Source organism: Trachemys scripta, chromosome 3 (assembly GCF_013100865.1).
Source record: "Trachemys scripta elegans isolate TJP31775 chromosome 3, CAS_Tse_1.0, whole genome shotgun sequence".
Classification (NCBI taxonomy): Eukaryota; Metazoa; Chordata; order Testudines; family Emydidae; genus Trachemys; species Trachemys scripta.
The window spans coordinates 61,760,631-61,780,233 of record NC_048300.1 but is presented as its reverse complement, the minus strand read 5'-3'; the positions used below and the strand labels follow the sequence as shown (position 1 = coordinate 61,780,233).

General features: G+C 41.5%; 1 protein-coding gene across 5 annotated transcripts in view; it reads left to right on the top strand.

Moving 5' to 3' along the window:
* LTBP1 (latent transforming growth factor beta binding protein 1) overlaps positions 1–19,603 on the top strand; it is a 324,664-nt gene that overhangs the window by 91,754 nt on the left and 213,307 nt on the right. The gene's annotated exons all lie outside the window — the stretch shown is intronic.

The window sequence follows — 19,603 nt, the reverse complement described above, 5'->3', positions numbered from 1 at the left end:
GCTTCGCACTAGTGAGAGTAGTTAAAAAGCTGTGAATATAGCTTCCATATGCAGGTTTCAGAGTAGCAGCCGTGTTAGTCTGTATCCACAAAAAGAACAGGAGTACTTGTGGCACCTTAGAGACTAACAAATTTATTAGAGCATAAGCTTTCGTGGGCTACAGCCCACTTCTTCGGGTGCATATAGAATGGAACACATATTGAGGAGATATATATACACACATACAGAGAGCATGAACAGGTGGGAGTTGTCTTACCAACTCTGAGAGGCCAATTAAGTAAGTGGAAAAAAAACTTTTGAAGTGATAATCAAGCTAGCCCAGTACAGACAGTTTGATAAGAAGTGTGAGAATACTTACAAGGGGAGATAGATTCAATGTTTGTAATGGCTCAGCCATTCCCAGTCCTTATTCAATCCTAAGTTGATCGTATCTAGTTTGCATATCAATTCCAGCTCAGCAGTCTCTCGTTGGAGTCTGTTTTTGAAGTTTTTCTGTTGTAAGATAGCCACCCGCAGGTCTGTCATTGAATGACCAGACAGGTTAAAGTGTTCTCCCACTGGTTTTTGAGTATTATGATTCCTGATGTCAGATTTGTGTCCATTAATTCTTTAGCGTAGAGACTGTCCGGTTTGGCCAATGTACATGGCAGAGGGGCACTGCTGGCACATGATGGCATATATCACATTGGTAGATGTGCAGGTGAACGAGCCCCTGATGGTATGGTGATGTGATTAGGTCCTATGATGATGTCACTTGAATAGATATGTGGACAGAGTTGGCATCAGGCTTTGTTACAAGGATAGGTTCCTGGGTCAGTGCTTTTGTTCAGTGATGTGTGGTTGCTGGTGAGTATTTGCTATCAAATCTCTGAGAGTGTGGCCTATTTGAGGAACAACATTCTCTCTGAGAGGCCACTGGAAACCCTCTGGTTCTATTAACTTCTGGAGCCTGATAATTAAAAGAGGTTTCATGGCCTGACAAGACGGGTCATGAAGTAATTATAATTTCCAATTGCCTATTCTCCGATTCCAACACCAGATCCAGAATGTAACCAACTGTATGAGTTGTGGATTTAGTTTGGCTTCTAATTTCTAGAGGCATTACAGTGGATTCTGAGCTCAGAAAACTGCTGCGTCTTTCAAAATGTGATATTTTAATACAAAATAAATGACTGCTGCAATTTAGTTAAGTAGCTATGTTTCATAAGAGTTCTGCTTAATTAAACCACTAGGAGGAGGAATGATGGCAATATGGTAGAATTCAATTCAGTAAGAAAGGAAAGGTGAGGTTTGATTAGTAACTATAAAAATACCCAAGCTTTTCTCTCAACCTAAATTTTAAAAATCTACTGGTAGATAGGGGTTTTCTTTTAAATCCTATTTATCTTTAAATAACTTTTGAAAAAGATAAGATAAAATAATAGCCAGATAAATATGTTCTGGGGCTAACCAAGAATTCAAAGATAATAATAAATAGAGTGCCAAATAAATGATGCTGTGAGTTAAAACTAATTCTCATAATTTTTGCATTCAGTTTTAAAGCATAGACATCTGCTGCTTTGGTTGAAAGCCAATAAATGTGGGAGGGTAGGGTAAATCTTTGGCTGTGATTTAGTCTATTGATTACTTATCTCCTTCTTATGTGGTATAAATTGTTCTTTCCAAGTTAGAGTTTGACACCAGGAAGCAGGTCTACTTTTGATCTTGATAAATTCTACTGCCAGGTTACAGGTTCACCCAGGAATTGTTTGACATTCTGGCTGAACTGCATCCAGCACTAACCGTGTCTGCTCCACCAGCTTGTACCATGTAAATTTTGTTAAATAATTTCATGAAATTTAAGCATCTGTTTTTTTTCTGAAATCTTACATTGGAAACTTCTGCTGATAATAGTATAAAACAACAAACCATGTAAGATCTTGATAATTGTCAAATCAAAGAATTATGAGAGAAGCCAAACATTTTATTTCATGTGGTAGTTTATTTTAGATTCCATTTCAGACACATTTTTTGGCTCAAAATATTTTTTCCTTTTACACCTTGCATCACTGATTGAAAGAAAACGACAGTTGTTTTACTTGCATTTGTTTAGTATTAAAGTGCTTTTCTGAGATTATCCAGTTTTTAAATACACCTCTACCCCGATATAATACGAATTCGGTAAAGCAGTGCTCTGGGGAGGTGGGGCTGCGCCCTCCGGCGGATCAAAGCAAGTTCAATATAACGCGGTTTCACCTATAACACAATAAGATTTTTTGGCTCCCGAGGACAGCGTTATATTGGGGTAGAGGTGTATTTATTTTCTTTTGTGGCATATTTTAGTCTTTTCATCTTCAGAAGTTAGAATTGCATCAATTTGCAGTAGTTAAAGCCTAAGAACTGCCACATAGCTAGCTCATAGACTCTTACATTAAAAGTAAGCAAAATCCACCTGATCCTTATATACAGGAAAGACTTAATTGTTTTAAAATACCATATTCCTATATTGATTTCTGTTAACTCCTTAGGTAGTTCCATTCCAACATGGTTAACATCTGAGGTTAAGTTGGTATAATATTTTATAAGTCCTAAGTAATTGCAGTATAAGACACACCTTCAAAGACAGATTTGCCTTTGGTCATTGTTAGCTTGAGAGGGGGCAAGGAGAGGGGTCGATATAGACCCTGAGGGTGTCTAAGGAGTAGCACTATCAACTCTTTTCCTGAGGCGCCAGCAGCCCCTGTTGGCAAACCTGAAATTCATTGGCAGAGACTTCTGTTCTGTCAGACCAATACTACTAGGAGTAGATAGGGGAAAGACATACTCTGAAGCCACTAGGCAGAATAGGTTGTGGGGCAAGTATAGCACCTGTGACATCTCCCCCAAGTTTGCCGACGGGCACCTGCAGCTGCCTTGGGGCTCCACCTTCTTTAAAGAAACGAGTGTAGAGGGGGCATTGTTTTTGGATTTTGACCTTTGGGCCAGATCTGCCCAGTTGTGTGTGACAAATGTCAATAAAATAGTTAAGATACGCATAGATGTAAAATGAGCCATATTGAATAATTTTTCACAAAAGTTTGAGCATTTCCTGGTGGAACATTATCCCTTAATATCTCTGAGATGGAGGTGTTTGGTTTGTCTTGCCACTTTCAGAGCCTTCAGTGCTCTAGATTTACTAAAGAGTGCAAAGAATGAAACAGGTGACTTTTGAGTAGTTATTGCTGCATTTGGAAGCATGCTAAAACTTTTTTAAAAATCCACTAAATTCTGCTGAAGAGTTATATGAATGCTATGCCAATGGAGCTTGAAAATTCAGTGAGCTCTCAAGATTATGCTGCTTATAGGTTAAACTTTAGTGAGACATGAAATGCTGGGTTCCCCTCTACTGACCCCTCCAGGACCCGGGATCTGGACTGAGCCGTGCTCCATCCTTCTTCTGAGATAAAACCCTTCTCCTGCTGCTAACCAATGCACTTAGACCTGTAGCTCAAATGGTGGCACTAGATGCTGAAAGTTCGTGGTTCAAACCCTACTGATGATGTGTGATGGAATGGTTATTACAGTTGCACATAGCAGAATTTGTTTTTACCCTTTCCCCTTTAAAGAAACCAATAGGGAGACTGATAAAATCCAGTGGATTTCTACAATCTTTGGAGGCTGGATAGAAATACATCATCATGGGTTTTGAAATAGCTAGTGAGGGGAAATAGCTTCCACGCTGAAATGGATGGTTACATAGCCCACCCAGCATGGGTGAACTATACACTAAAAATATTTAGATCAGACCCAGATATGAGGCCATGTCTATGGCCTGCTTTATGGGAGCTCTCCGCAAGCCAATAGTTAATACCCAGAGAGCACATTGATTCCAGGAAAGTATATATCCTCACAGCTGAACCGTCATTTGCCTGAAAGTAGAAATCCCCAGGGATACAAAATTCTCAGGGATTCCAATGGTAACATTAGCACCAACTTAGAAAACTCACCTGTGAAATTCCCCATTTATAAACCAGCAAGCAAATAAAACTTACAGAAATTCAGATAGGACTTACTGCAAAAAAAATTCCATTGAACTTTACTCTTTTGAAACAGCTATTAAATAAATATACACTAGCCAGCATGAGTTGAACTTGAATTCTGTAAATATTAGTGCTGGGATGATGGCTTCTATAAATTAAATGCTACAGAGAAGTATAGACTAGAGGGACTCTGTGCTGTCTTTTAAATCCATGAATATTTAAATGATAATGAAGTAACTCCTGAACAAAATGTAGTCTGCTCTTGGCATTACTGTCAGCAAAATTATTGTGATAATTACTTACTAGACATACCATCTATTAGTAATTAGTAAATTGTGCTATTTGCTAATTAGAAGATACAAAAAAAGGGATAAGCAAGGCAGATTTCCACAGGTTTTTTTTTTTTTTTTAATTTGCTTCTTTTGATAAAGTTGCAAAATCTTTTGCTGAGACTGGGCCAGCGCAGAATCAGGGAGCATAACCAATTGCCTGATTGTCCTTCCTGTGCTGCACTGAGCAGAACTCAAACACAGGGGAGAACTGAGCCCAAGAAGGAAAAGGACATCCCCAGCTTTCCACAGGGATGCACATAATACTCGCTCCTAGCTCTGGATGGACCCAAGATGATATACTTTTAGAGTCAGACACTTTCCTGGAAGGAAAAGCTCTTTTAGGCTATATTTAGAGGTTTTAGGTTCCATTTGAGTCCTTTTCAGTTGGATTTATGGCTGCACTAAAGTCAGTGGGATTTTGCTATTGACTTCAGTGGGGCCAGGATATGACCCATGGTAACTAAGGCACCAATCTTAACAAGTGGAGAATACAAAGATAATTTCAGTGAAATATTGAAAACTTTACTGAACACCTTTCCACCAGTGCTGTAGCCTATGCTCCCTTGGGACCTTAATCTCATTCTCTCCACCCTCACAAAGCCACCCTTTGAACCACTAGCAACATGCTCCCTCTCCCACCTCTCAATGAAAGTGGCGTTCTTAGTAGCTATTACTTCGGCCAGATGAGTCAGTGAACGCTCAGCCATGATGGCGGACCCCTCCCCCCAAACACACATGATATTCCACAAGGACAAGGTGTCCTTATGGCTGCACCCTAAATTCCTTCTAAAAGTGGTGTCTGAGTTTCACCTCAATCAGTCTATCCACCGTCTGGTTTTCCACCCCAAGCCACACACCACCTCCACTGACAAAGCCTTGCACTCCCTCGACATCTGTCACACACTAGCATTCTACCTCCACAGGACTCGACTATTTTGCAGATTGCCAAAACTATTTATGACCATCACTGACAGGCCAAAGGGCAAAGCCCTCTTGTCCCAGTGAATCTCCAAATGGGCCTCGGGGTGCATCTGTGAATGCTACAAATGATCCAACATACTCCTGCCTGACAGAGTCACAAAGCACTCTGTATGGGTGCAGGCTGCCACCTCAGCCTCACTGGCCAATGTGTCCTGGCAGGATATGTGTTCAGTGGTGTGGTGATCTGACGTACATTCACGACACACTATGCCATCGCACAAACAGAAGCTACAGATGCAGCCATGCACCAGGATGTACTGCAGACGGCACTTCCATTGGCATCCTCAAATGCACTGTCTGTGCTGATCACTGCTCGCGAGTCATCTATGTGTGCAATAGGGCCCATCGCTTGAAGAAGAAGAAGGAGGAGGTTTTTACCTATAATTGGAGGTTCTTTGAGATGTGTGGACCCCACTACCCCAACATTTCCTCTGCTTTGGACTGGATTCTATAATGGTAAGAGGGAAACTGGAGAGGCGTTGACCCGCACTACCTCTTATATTCTCGGCTGAGAACAGAAGGAGATGCACGACACATGTGGATCAACGAACACTGCTAAGAAACACTTACGGACTGACTCGGGTGCATAGCGCCCATGTACACCCATGTGTGGAATACAGATAGGGAACACCCATCTTGAAGAACCTCCAGTTACAGGTATATAACCCAGTCTTTCCAGGAATGGCCTTCAGTTGTATGACCCATTATCTGAGTCCCGATTTGAGACCGCTCGGACCAGATTCTCAGAAGGGTTGAGCATTCACGTCTCCAGCTGAAATCAAGGGGAGTGGTGGGTGGTCAGGACCTCCGAAATATCAATCCTTCACTCTCAAAATAGACATGCAGTCATTGTGACTTCCAAAGTTAGTGGATACTTTTGGAGATTTTTGTCTTAATCTTTGTTTGCCAGAGTTGCTCATCTGTAAAATGGGGATACTAATACTTCCCTACTTAAAAGGGGTGTTCTGAAGATAAATTAATTTGTTTGTTTGAGGCACTGCGTTATGATGATGAGCTCAATAGGGAAAACCCATGAAGAAATAAAAAAAAATCCTTATTTAGTTCAGGATGTAAAGTAACCAAGGCTTGGGAGCAACACAACGAATGAGGAGGATAAAAATAAATATGGAACAGCTGCCTGATTGATTAAGTCCTGTCCATTCTGTGAACTCATTGAGGCAAGTGTCCTGTGGAAAAAATACTATGGGATCATGTAATTAAAGACTGTGTCAATGTATGAGGGAGCATGGACAAGCTTTATTCTGGCATTTCCTAACTTTTTTGAACTTATCTTCACATTCAGAATATCATTCCTAATGTCACTTTTTTGTGCTTTAATTAAAATTGCAAACTATATGTAATCAGGAATCAGCATCTTGCTTATCTAATCTATTTTCATGCCAATCACTGTGCTATATAAGCACCGTGCTATTACTTCATCCATCATTAAAATGCAGCTTCTTCTGGGATAGCAGTTGGAAACCTTTGATCAATAGTGCAAAACAATAGAATCTAGAACGGTAGCCAGAATGTAACTATCTAACTGAAACTTAGGCTTTTGCATTGTCTTGAAAATATTATAATGATTCATTAAATAGAAAAACACAAATTGATTTCATTATATGGTCATCCCTCAAATATGCATAGATATCTCTTGTAGCTTTGTATGGAGGTTGCACATGCATCAGAATATTAATGTGAAAATCATAAAACAATCATTCTTTATTAATTACAGCTGCACATAATTGTTCTGTGTTTATGGCACCTATTTGCATTGTGTTTTTAAAATATAAGGACTATTTATTATTGTGAGAAAAATATAGCAAGACTTGGAATTCTGTTAAGTGTAGAAGACTTTTAGTTAAAATTTTGCCATAATATATTTAATGCCTATGAAATTTTAATTTGGATAAGTTCTTCTTTAAACCTCAGGCCTTATGCTATATTTGCCCATGCTGTTTCACTGAAGAATTCATAGGTTGTTTTGGGGGTGGGGAGAAGGTGAATCTGGATCATTGTCTCCATTGCATGACACCATTCCCTGTCAATAAGTGTGGGAAAACAGTTGTGGGTACATGAGGTATTCTAATAATGAAAAAAGACTTTCGCAGATATGACACTTAACATCTGAAATATGTCTCTGTGATGAAACATTATAGTGCAATTCTATTTTAGCTATTCAATATGTGTTGATTTTGGGGAAAATCTCAAACAGAAGCAAGTCTCAGTGGACTGAATATCCTTTTTTTCCTTCTCTTTTGATGTTTCACTTTAAAACAACATTGCATAAATAACAAAATAATTCTTCCATTTGCTTGGCTTAACCAGTGAGACATTTCCCCCAAAAGACACATAGGGCTACATATTAATGTCTTTTCTAAAGAAACTCTCCTCAAAGATTTTAGGCCAGGCTGCGGCAACATCAGTTTGACTATGCAGTAACTAAGCAAATAAGCATTTGCTTTTTTATTTAAAAAAAATAGTTGCTTTGGCTACAGATACTATTAAAATTAATTTAAATTTACTAAAGTATTCAACAATACAAGAGTAATGTTTGTAAAGTTCTCTGAAATCCTTGGAGCATTATATAAATGCATCTATACAAGTGAAAATTATTATTTTAATACCAATACTAAATCCTTAATAACAAAAATGAAAAACATCTATAATGGTATGTGATATGGAGAAAATATATTTACCAGATTTTCTAAACTTAGGGTATGTGTCAGGTAGAATTAACTCAAAAAGAGAAATGGGATATAAGGACAGAGTCCGCATTCAAGTACTGCAGACACAGTTTGAGAACTTCTATTAATGTACTGGAATTGCTAGAATTTCATTAATATCCTTACCAAACTATTTTCACAGATTTGTGGGAATGTTGAGGCTCAGTCAGCAAATGAAAACTTGCACACATACACAAAAAGAAAATGTATTGCCAATTTGAATGTTCAAAAAAACCCACATGATCATGAATTCAGTAATGACAGCAGATCCAGATTGTAGGCTTGGGTTGCCTCTTCATGGAAATTAATTTAAGTTGCATAACCCCCCCCCCCCCAAATGGAAGAACAACTATGAACCTTTTAAAATATGGAAGCTGAAATCGATGAACGGTAGGCAAATACAGTTAGTATCTACGCTTTGATTCTCTAACAATACAGGCATACATATTAAAGAATCTGGTCTACTTAACCGTGACTTTGATAACTACAAGGAATGGCTCTGTTTACCATTTCAATACTCTTCTAAAATGTCCTTAAGGGTTGCTTCCAGGTCACCCAGCCTGCTGGTTGCTTAACCCTTGCTAGGTCAGCATCACAACAGTTTTTTTTGAGAAGGAAGAGAATACAAGGATCTTAACATCAGAATTGTTGTTATACAAGTCTTAAATACCTAGAATTAGTAGGAGTTTTGTAAGTAGCTAAGAAGTAGTCTTGTTTCACTCATAAGAAATTGAAAATACTTTTCTGGTGTTAGTTTTCTCTTGCAGGCCTGAGTGATGTTACTAACAAGCTATGTCTACACAGGGATTAAACCTTCAGTGGCCTGGGTCAGCTGACTTGGACTCAGGCTCCGGGGCTGAAAACTTGCCGTGTAGATATTTGGACTTGGGTTGGAGCTCAAGCTCTGAGACCCTGTGAGAATGGAGGGTCTCAGAGCTTGGGCTGCAGCTGGAGACTGAACGTCTGCACAGCAATTCTTAGCCTCGCAGCTCAAGCCAGCTGACCCAGGCCAGCCGTGGCTGCACTGCATCGTCAATGACAAAGAATTACTTCAGAAGGACGGCCTGGAAGCAGCTCTTTATATCCAGTGAAACTAAGATTTCAGTGTCAGTGACATATCTATTTATTTTGGGATTTTATGCTAATAAACCAGTCTTGGCTTTTTTCTGTGTTAAATTAGATGATTTTAATGGAGATTCAGTATATGGAGAGGACTGAGTATATTCACAAGTTATCTCCCTGATGACCTGTTTTTGATGGCTCATCCACATATGTCACTGTTTACAGTTTGTTGACTTTCTTAGTACTTTTTAGTTGCTTGCTACATTTCAGTAAATATAATGTTACATTAATGTGCTTTGTAAGCTCATATGCAGTTCCTCTTTATTTCACTTACACTAAATTGTCCACCATTTCAAGGAAGTATTACACCTTATATTCAGTATCCTATTGAGGTAAAAACAACGAGGAGTCCTTGTGGCACCTTAGAGACTAACCAATTTATTTGGGCATAAGCTTTCGTGGGCTATAACACACTTCATCAGATGCATGGAGTGAAAAATACCGTAGGGAGGTATAAATATACAGCACATGAAAAGATGGGAGTTGCCTTACCAAGTGGGGGGTCAGTGCTAACAAGGCCAATTCAGTCAGGGTGGATGTGGCCCATTTTCAACAGTTGACAAGAAGGGGTGCCAGCAATGCCCCTCTGCCATGTACATTGGCCAAACCGGACAGTCTCTACGCAAAAGAATAAATGGACACAAATCAGACATCAAGAATTGTAACATTCAAAAACCAGTGGGAGAACACTTTAATCTCCCTGGACATCCCATAACAGACTTAAAAGTGGCCATTCTTCAACAAAAAAACCTTCAGAAACAGACTTTAACGAGAAACTGCAGAACTGGAATTAATTTGCAAACTTCACACCATCAAATTAGGCCTGAATAAAGACTGGGAGTGGCTGGGACACTACAAAAAGTAATTTCCTCTCTGATACTCACACCTTCTTGTCAACTGTTGGGAATGGGCCACATCCACCCTGACTGAATTGGCCTCATTAGCACTACAAAAAGTAATTTACCCTCTGTTGATACTCACCCCTTCTTGTCAACTGTGGAAAGTTTCCTATTAAGTCAGTGGGTTTTGGATCAGGCCCTTACACAGAGATATAAAGATGATGATAACCTTAATAATCTGCTTTCATCTATCCTTGGACCACCTGAATCCTGTTGCATGTGAGTCCATGTGGAAAGTTGTTGAGTTCAACAACTGATCACACATTCTTGATGTTTATTGCATCTTTATGTGTTCTATTCTAGCCCTCAGTGCAAATTCCTATTTGGGACGTTGGGTAAAACCAGCAATGCCACTCTGCATCTGTGATGACCAATAAATAATGCTGGTTTCTGTCCTGTAGCTTTGAAAGATAATCTGGTCCCAAGTGTGGATTTACTGATTTGGGTCTACAAACATTAACCTGAGGAGTTATGGTATAATTTGATTAAAAAAAAAAACAAGATAAACATGACAAAGCAGAATTGAAACCATTTTGTTAGACACCACAAACCACATTATTGCTTCTATTCATTATTTGGGCCACTTTTTTTGCTGGAATGCCCTGAAGCTGGTTGCCAGGAAACAATAACAGTATTGCTCACACTGCTATTAGGCATGTTTTTACATTGTTTTAAACATGGAAAAATGGCCATAGTCCAAAATCCTCAGTCTGAGGATACTGCCCAGAGACTTGATGGTAGTAAAATATACACGGAAGAAGAAAGGTGATTCATAAAAACCTTTTGACAGAGACCCCAGTTTCCTAACCCAGTCATGATCATTCATATGCTACACACTTTCGCAAATGAACAAAATCAGTTACAATTATTGTGCGCGCCTCTGACTCAGACAAAAAAGTGGTGTCAGTCTCAGAGGGAATGCTTTAGCCACAAAAGATCTCTGATGCAGAGGTGTATAATATAGTTATGAATTTCTTGAAAAACCACTACAGCACTTGTGCCTGCATGTGTAGCAGCTACTTTTATGGTATAAGGAGTGATGCTTGTCATTGTGTAGGAGGGAAGGGCAGGATCAAACCTTTAACATTGTGGAATGAAGAAACTTTTTTCAGAATCTGTTTGGGTTAATGAAAAAAGATTACTTGGACAGAACAACTTTTGCTATGGTGAATTATTTAACCCAGATATGTTGTGTACTTTCTATTTTAACTTAATTCAATATTAACTACGAGAACTGAAGTACGGACTTTTTTTATAAATGGGTCAGACATGTTGCCATGCCATGTGTAAGATTGCTTGTTTAATGCAATCAACACAAGTTGTTTGTTGTATACCCCTTTCTCTTCTCCCATCCTATGGCAGTGGAGTGAGGGACGTATTGTTATGGTGTTACCCAGTGGGAATCAAGAAGACAAAGAGTTGTGAATCCCCAGCTCTGATTATGAGAGTCTGAAGAGAACCTCTTTCCAAAGATCTTTTTCTCTCTAGAAGTACAGAGCCTCCTCCTCAACTCTCCTACTCTCTCCCCTCTCTTTCTTTTGTATTACAGGGACACTAAGGAAGAAAGAGACACCAATAAATAAATAAAAATAAAGAAAAGAGCAAGGGCAGAAGTAAGAAGTCTGAGAGCTCTGCTTCATACTGGAGGGGGGGAAATGAAAGGCAAAGCACCCAGTACTATGGTCAAATTATATAGAGCAGGCCAGCCATTCTGTCACACTGTCAGGAGGATGCTGGATTAGCATGATCAGAAGAGAATGGGCTCCCCGGACAGGAGCATCTGCAGCTTTAGTGCACTGCCTGCCTGTTCTTTGCTTATAGCCTTGCTCTACAGCATACCCAGTGGGAGAAGTGGAGCTGAGAAGAGAATTTGTGAGAGTGAAAAGGGGGGGATCATATGTGGAGCTGGGGAGATTTAAATGAAGAAGGCAGTAGAGCTTGTGCGAACAGAATAATGAAGGGAGACGTAAAGATGTGGAGAGAAGAAGCACGTGAGGAAAAAGAGGGAGGTTAATGGAGATGAGTACAGGAGGCATGACTAGAGGTGGAAGGAGTTGTGTGTGGCGGTAGCCTGGGTTGTCAGAACCGTGACTCTGAGCAAATATTGGAGAAATACAGGAGCACAGGTAATAATGGCAGCACTGAACTTAAGAATGACACTGTGAGAAGGAAGCTATTAAGGCATCAGTTCTGTCACCCTTGTGTTAGATAGTACCTTGCTCTGTGAGTAGTCCCATTGGCTTGCATAAGGATCACAGAACTGGGCCTTTAGATAATAACAAATATATCAGAGGTCTGGCAGTACTTAATGAAGAAGGCAACAATGAGACAATAGAATTATGGCAAAAATAATTGAGGGGCAGAGTTTTAAAAAATTGTAGGAAAAAGGCAACCAGTAGTTGCTGGCAACAATGTAATTGTAGAGGTTTGGCCACAACTAATTAAGGGATAGTTTCCCAAATCCCTATTCCCTCTTATTCATAATATTTGTGTATATATGATGATTGTACACACACACTTTACATAATATAGTAGGCCAGTGGGTACGTTTTATATAATACAATCTAGTATAAGGCCATCTAGATCTTGGATGAACTAAAACTGTGGTGCTATGTCTAGTTTCCGTGATGAGCCTTGTTCCTCCCCACACCCTCACAGCTTCCTGGAAATATTCCTACTAAGCTAGTGGAAATAGGATTGAATGTGGGGTATGCAAATGCAGACAAACTGAGTATCTGAAAAGAGGGAAAACATTTTATCTTTGCAAATAGGTGCCCTCAATCAGTGCTGTTAAAGAAATACTAGTGTGCAACTATGGAAAATCTTTTGGAGTCCATGAATGTTCTAGTCTTTGCTCTGCACTCATGGCTATCATTAAAAATACTAAGGGCTATGACTGGTCATTATACAGATAAGGTTTGAGTGGCGGAGATTTTCTTCCCATGATTGGAATGCATAAGGGCCACACAGAATTTCAATCTTTGTGCTCAGAAGTGTGCAGATACTGTTCCATTCCTATTTCCCCAGGGATGCGTGGCACCCTAAAAGGAATGGGGGGGGGAGGCTATGCTCACCTACATTGACCTGCAGAGTGGGGCTGCGCAGCTGTGAGAATAAGGTGAATCTTGTAGTGTTTAGGACTAGATAATGCATCGCTCAGAGTAAGGGTTCCCTGAACCCCCCAGTGTATGCTCACTCTGCACATTAGCAGATTCAGGGAACCCTTACTCTGGACTATGCATTGGGCATCAAATTGAAATGTTTTTTGTCTAAATTCCTTTGCTCCTAATGTAAATTGATCTTCCGCATCCTGACTGATAGAGGAACTGGGCAAAATCTTCTGGGAGTTTTTAAAGCCATGGTTTAAATTGGTCTAATCTCTGGGGAAATTTGTTGATTTATTAATGATCAGGATGATTTGTTGTTCATGACTCAGTGGCGCTTTCCCTGTATATTGTTAAAGGTTAAATAGGTCATTATTAAACAAAAAGTATAAATAAACTTTTTACTTCCACGGTAGATTTTTATACAATGTCAGCTTTCCTTTTGGCTGAAAAAACAAATCTGTTGGGAAGAATTAAACCAGGTGGGGTGGTAAAATAACTGGGAGAGACTAGCTTTAGGAAATAAGTCATTTCCTTCTAAGTTTTTGTTGTTGTCAGCAATTAAAAAAAAGTTGGTCAACTAAAGAGTTCAAAAAAATTTAATTTGTAGCTTAAGAGGGAGTACTTTTAACAAGAGAGGAAGAGAGAAAAGATAGAGTTGCATTCTTGAAGTCTCCGAATTCTTTCAAGTTTATCTACTGTGTTTTGCGCAGATATTTTCCTTGTTAAGACTGTTTGAAGTTGCCTTTAGCAGCCCCATCATAATGTTTACTGTCCTATGGAATGACTGACTGGTTATTTAAAAGTACCTACCAAATCACAAAAAAATTAGTACTATAGTGTAATCAAGGAACAAAAGTTGTGAGTGGAGACTTTTCTGCCCTCAAAATATATATAGGTGTACATGATTTTTATTAAATTTGTGGATAATTTGCTCCTTCCCACTTGTCACTCAACTTCACGTATGGGATAATACAGTCTTCTTCATAACAAGAGCTGGCAATGGGCGACAGGGCATGGATCACTTGATTATTACCTGTTCTGTTCATTCCCTCTGGGGCACTTGACATTGAGAACTGTCGGAAGACAGGATACTGGGCTAGATTGACCTTTGGTCTGACCCAGTATGGCCATTCTTACATTTTTAAGAGCCTGATCCTGCTCTTTCTGACATCAATAGCAATACTCTCACTGACTTCCTTTAGAGTAGGTTCATGCACCAAATATTCTGAGGTCCATTTAAACTATAAAATGTCATCATGATTAGGAAGCCTGCAGCATACTGTAACTTTGAGGATAGCCATGTAAACTTCAGAGGGATGTGTGTAGTACAAGTAAATAAAAAAAAAACATTCCACATACTCAGCAAAATTTATAGTAATTCTTCCAGAAAGAGATCTGGACAGATTAGCATTATAGACAAAGTGACCCAGGAGGTTAACCTGAGGGATTCTTATACCTTCTATAACCCTGTGCCAGGTATGGCCAAAGCAGCCGTCTGGACCATCTGGTCCTAGACCCTGCTAACTACCTCACTCTTCAGTGCATTCATTCTTCCTACTAAAATATAACAGACCAAACCCCCACTGGTCACAGTGGAGTGATAGGGGGAAAATCTTTGGCTTTTATTCTCCATTTCTGATGCTACTAGATTGTCAGGTCTTCAGGGTAGAGACTGTCTTTATTGTTGTTCATGGTACAGCATTGAGTACATTTTTAGTTCTATACTAAACAATTAATATATATTAAATATCTGTCATGCTCATCAACACTCTGTCTCAGCACCTTCCAGAGGAGAAGGAAGACAGTTAAGAATGCATGAATATGTGATACCAGTTTGAGCTGAAACTTTCTTAGTTGCACCTTTGCAACTCCATTGGGAATTTGGCCCAAGATAACTTAACAAATAATATCCATTTAGCACTGATGAGCACATGCCTCCAGCAGTCGCTGTAGGCAGTGGCCTTGTGAACATGCAGAAATAACTGAAACTATCTCTGTATAGCAGAAATATCGAAGGAAGTGGTAGTAATGTTGGCTGAGTTCCCTCAAGGTGAATCTATCCCTCAGCTTATGCACTAAAGACAAGGGTAGAGCCAGGTTTTGCAACCAGGGGGTGAGGATTGGGCTGGGGGGGGGGGGGCATGGCAATGGTTCAGTGGTGGTGCTACCTTCAAGTATACCTTTTAGCTTGCTACTTTCACCCATGCTAACATGCCTGTGTATTATGACCCCTTCCCCAATCTGGTAAAAAAGGTATTTGGGAATCTTTTAAAACTGCACCCCCATTTCAAAAAGGATACCCCATGCAGACAGGAGTGACCCTTTGTGGCCTCTTGTCACCTCCTCCCCCCAGGTCAGTTCCTCTTTCAGGGTGACAGAGTGGCAAATATAGCAGCCTGCTTCTCCATGCACAGACTGCCCTGGAAGGATCCCCACTGGGGGTCCCCCACCCTAGGGAGCCAGCAGTCTAGCCTCAAGAGCACCATCTGCCCCACCCCTAATTGGCCTCTGGCCCTCCCATCCCAAGCAAACTCCTCTGGATGTCAATCTGAAGGAAACCCTAAGGTGCAGGGGCAGCTGCACCAGGCTGGGGGTGGGGGCCCGATATGAGGCAGGGGAAGGGGCAGCATGCAATATATGGCTGGAACAATGGAAGGATAGCTGGCTTCTGGAGGCTGGCTTCTGGACATGGGGTATGGATGGGGGCAAGGATCCAGGAGAGACCAGGACACAGAGGAGCGATGGGGTGAGGTTCAGGATGCTGTGGGACATAAATGGGGTGGGGGAACTAGGACATGGAGGCAGATGGGTGGGAAAGCTAGTAATGCAGGGGAGGGAGCATATCATGGGGGAGGGAGGTTTGGATGGGCACAGATGGGGCAGAAAGCTAGAGAAGGAGACTGATGACATGGGGGGCAGGACTCTAAAGGGTAGGAGGATAGGAGAAGGGGACAGCCCCTAGATGATCAGGAGGCAGATGAGGTGGGAGATAGGGGACAGTATCCCAGGTGGCAAATGAGCTAGGACAAAGGGGAAAAGACAGGAATCAGGAAGGCTAGGGTGAGACCATTAGGGCATGGGGAAAAATAGAGGGCAGGTGGGATGGGAGTAGGACAGGGGGCACAGAGAGGGGCAGGAGGACTAGTGCAGAGATGAGCCCCAGAGGGTTGCGCAAGGCTGTGGGCTCCCCCAGGCTGCCCCCACCCGGCTAAGCCCTTCAGCTGCATGATCTGTGCTGAGGCCTCTGCTCATATGACACATATTAACAGGTGGTTGTTGCACTTTGATTTAGTTCTGTTTCAGAGAGGACTAGATCGAAGGGCTTGGCTACACTTGCAGATGTAGAGTGCTGGTAGTTAAACCAGGCTTCGGAGACCGCAGCAGGGAAAACGCTGCCGTGTGTTTACACTGTCAGCTGCAAGTGCACTGGCATGGCCACATTAGCAGCTCTTGCAACACCACAAAGAGAAGTGCATTGTGGTAGCTATCCCAGTGTGCAAGTGGCTGCAACATGCTTTTCAAATGGGGTGGTGGTGAAATGTGACAGGGAGTGTGTTGTGTGTATGTGGGGGGAGAGACAGTGTGTTTTGGGGGGCTGAGAGTGTGTCAGCATGCTGTCTTGTAAACTCAGACAGCAGCAGACTCCCCTCCCCCCCCCCCGACAACAGCAGCATTCCACACTAATGGTTTGCTTTGTCCCGGAGCAGATAAGCGTGCCAGCTGTCAGAAATGGAGCTTTGAAAGGGGATATCCGCATGCCTGAAGCCGATTTCAAAACAATGAGAAGAGTGGGCACTTGACTTCAGGGGATTATGGGACGTATCCAGAGGCCAATCACAGCTCAGTAATGCAACACCTTGTCCACACTGACGCCCGGGTGTTTCAGCCAGGGCGCAGCAAGCTTTATGCTTCTTGTAGAGGTGGATTACCAGGAACACTCCAGCTGCAGAGTCCAGGCACTCTACGTGCCTTGCCAGTGTGGACACCTCAGGAGTTAGGGCGCCTGGGGCTGCTTTAATGCTCTCTCACTTGCAAGTGTAGCCAAGCCCTAAGTGCAATAGGGAACTGTTAATGCGTGTCAGGGTGTATATGGACAGTGAGTCTGTGCAGCGGCAGGCTAGTCCACTACAGATCACACCCGAGCTTGCCATGAATTGGCTGCGCTAGGCAGCTGCCTACCTTGCTTATACCTAGAGCAGCCTCTGTGCATTATACCCGTGAAGAGGCACCACAAGGACTCCTAAAGGCTGCTGGGGGGGAGGGGGAGGCAGTTGCCCCCCATCCCTCTATAACTCTGCCATTGACCGAAGACCTAGTTTACACCTGCCTCTTGTACCTTGAGAAAATCAAGACTTTTAAATCCTCTCTAGTTCTACTGTTAATTTTCTCGATAGCTTTGCTAATGATGCCATGTCTCTATTATCTGCTCCTGGAGCCTCTTTTCTTCCTGTTTAGGCTCATTTGCTTATCTTGTTTTGCCATTATTTTGCTATTATGTTATCATGAGCACATCAAATGGAAAGCCAGTTGTACAGCAAGGTTTTCCATTTCCATCTCTTTCTTTCAAATGGATCTTGAGGTGCCTATACTATACTTCTGTCTATAAATAAAGAACGTGAGCTAAGCTATGGTGCTGATGTCACCACCATACACTGTCATAAATTTGTTTGAAAAAGTAGAAGCTCCAGTTTTGTTCCTGTCAATAGCACAATGGCATTATCTTCTGAAGTTCATTAGGTAAAGATGTCAAGTATCAGAGGGGTAGCCATGTTAGTCTGGATCTGTAAAAAGTGACAAAGTGTCCTGTGGCACCTTATAGACTAACAGAAGTATTGGAGCATAAGCTTTCCTGGGTGAATACCCACTTCGTCAGATGCATATTCACCCATAAAAGCTTATGCTCCAATACTTCTGTTAGTCTATAAGGTGCCACGGGACATTTTGTCGCTTTTTAGGTAAAGATGAAGTATAGTGTGTGTGTGATCTTAAATTACATTGTCCTCCCATACCATAAATTAGGCAAACTTGAGGAAGGTGTCAAGGCCATAGCTGTTCTGTACTTTGTCAAGCCTGAAATAATTATTGTTTTTAACATCAACTCTGCCAAATCTACTAAGAAAGCATTGGAGGATACTGTTTCTCAGATAGGACTAAGTCATACCCTCCTGTGAAAAACCCACAGAAGAAGGGAAGAGGATGCAGAAAACTCTGAGCTCACCTGGCAGAGTTTCTGCCTAAAAGTTTGTGGCTTCTCTTTTTTTAACCTTTCTTCTATTTAGGGATATATATCATGCTCATGAGTATTGTATCTGAACCTGAGGATATGCAGGGAAAGTAAGGTCCATAATTATAAGGGAGGAGTATCTCTTGTCATTTTTTTTCCCCTGTGGTCCATGAGACCCCTCTTTTCCCCAGACAGATGCTCAACACACACCCTACAGGGGTGCTTTCTCCATCTTTGCACCCTATCCATGTGTTTGGCTGAGGGAATAGAAGATAAGGGTACTTGCCAGCCAGGCAGGGAAAAGAAGAATGCTAGTTCCAGGGATGCCCTGAAAAAGTGAATTGGTGATCTATCAAAAAGATTGTACAAGTAATTCTAATCACCATTTGTCACTTTACATCCTCTGTCTTTAATCCTCTATGGCTTTGATTGCATGGCTGTCTGAATACTTTACTCACCTGGAAGGCCACCTGTAAAGATTTTAGGGAGACTCTTCACTCTTATAGACATTGGCCAACATTTTATAACCTGGTTACCTAAATTCATATTTAGGCACCTAAACTTACTTGCCAAAAACCTTCCTCTCTCTGAGACACACACATATACATACACAGCAGTAGTAGACTGCAAATTTACAATTGAAGAAGTGAGAGCTAACTGAATGTTGGGTCTAATCCTTAGTCAGGCCAACCAATCCCCCAACATGTTCCTGCCATGGACGTTTTCACGTAAATTATTAGCTGTGTAGTAAAAATTATTTTGTTGATCAAATTGTATTTTAACTTTGTTCCCAAATTGTTGTACCGCTCAGGACTTGGCAGTGTTGTACAATGATTCTTCTTCGAGTGATTGCTCCTGTGTATTCCACAGTACGTGGAAACCAGTTGCCCTGTCATGCGTTTGGCCGTAGCAATGAGCTGAGGGGATTTCCGGAATGGTCTAGTTCGGTCTAAGTAAAAGGCCAGAGCCCTACGCACATCTAGCATGTGTAGGCGTCGTTCCTCATTGGAGGAATGGGGCTTAGGACACAGGACTGGCAGAAAAATGTCCTGGTCCATATGAAACGCCGAGACCACCTTCGGCAGGAAGGCCGGGTGCGGGCGAACCTGGACCTTCCCCTTATGGAAAACAGTGTATGGGGGTTCAGAGGTCAGTGCCCTAAGCTCCAACACCCTGCGGGCTGAGGTGATAGCCACCAAAAACGCCACTTTCTC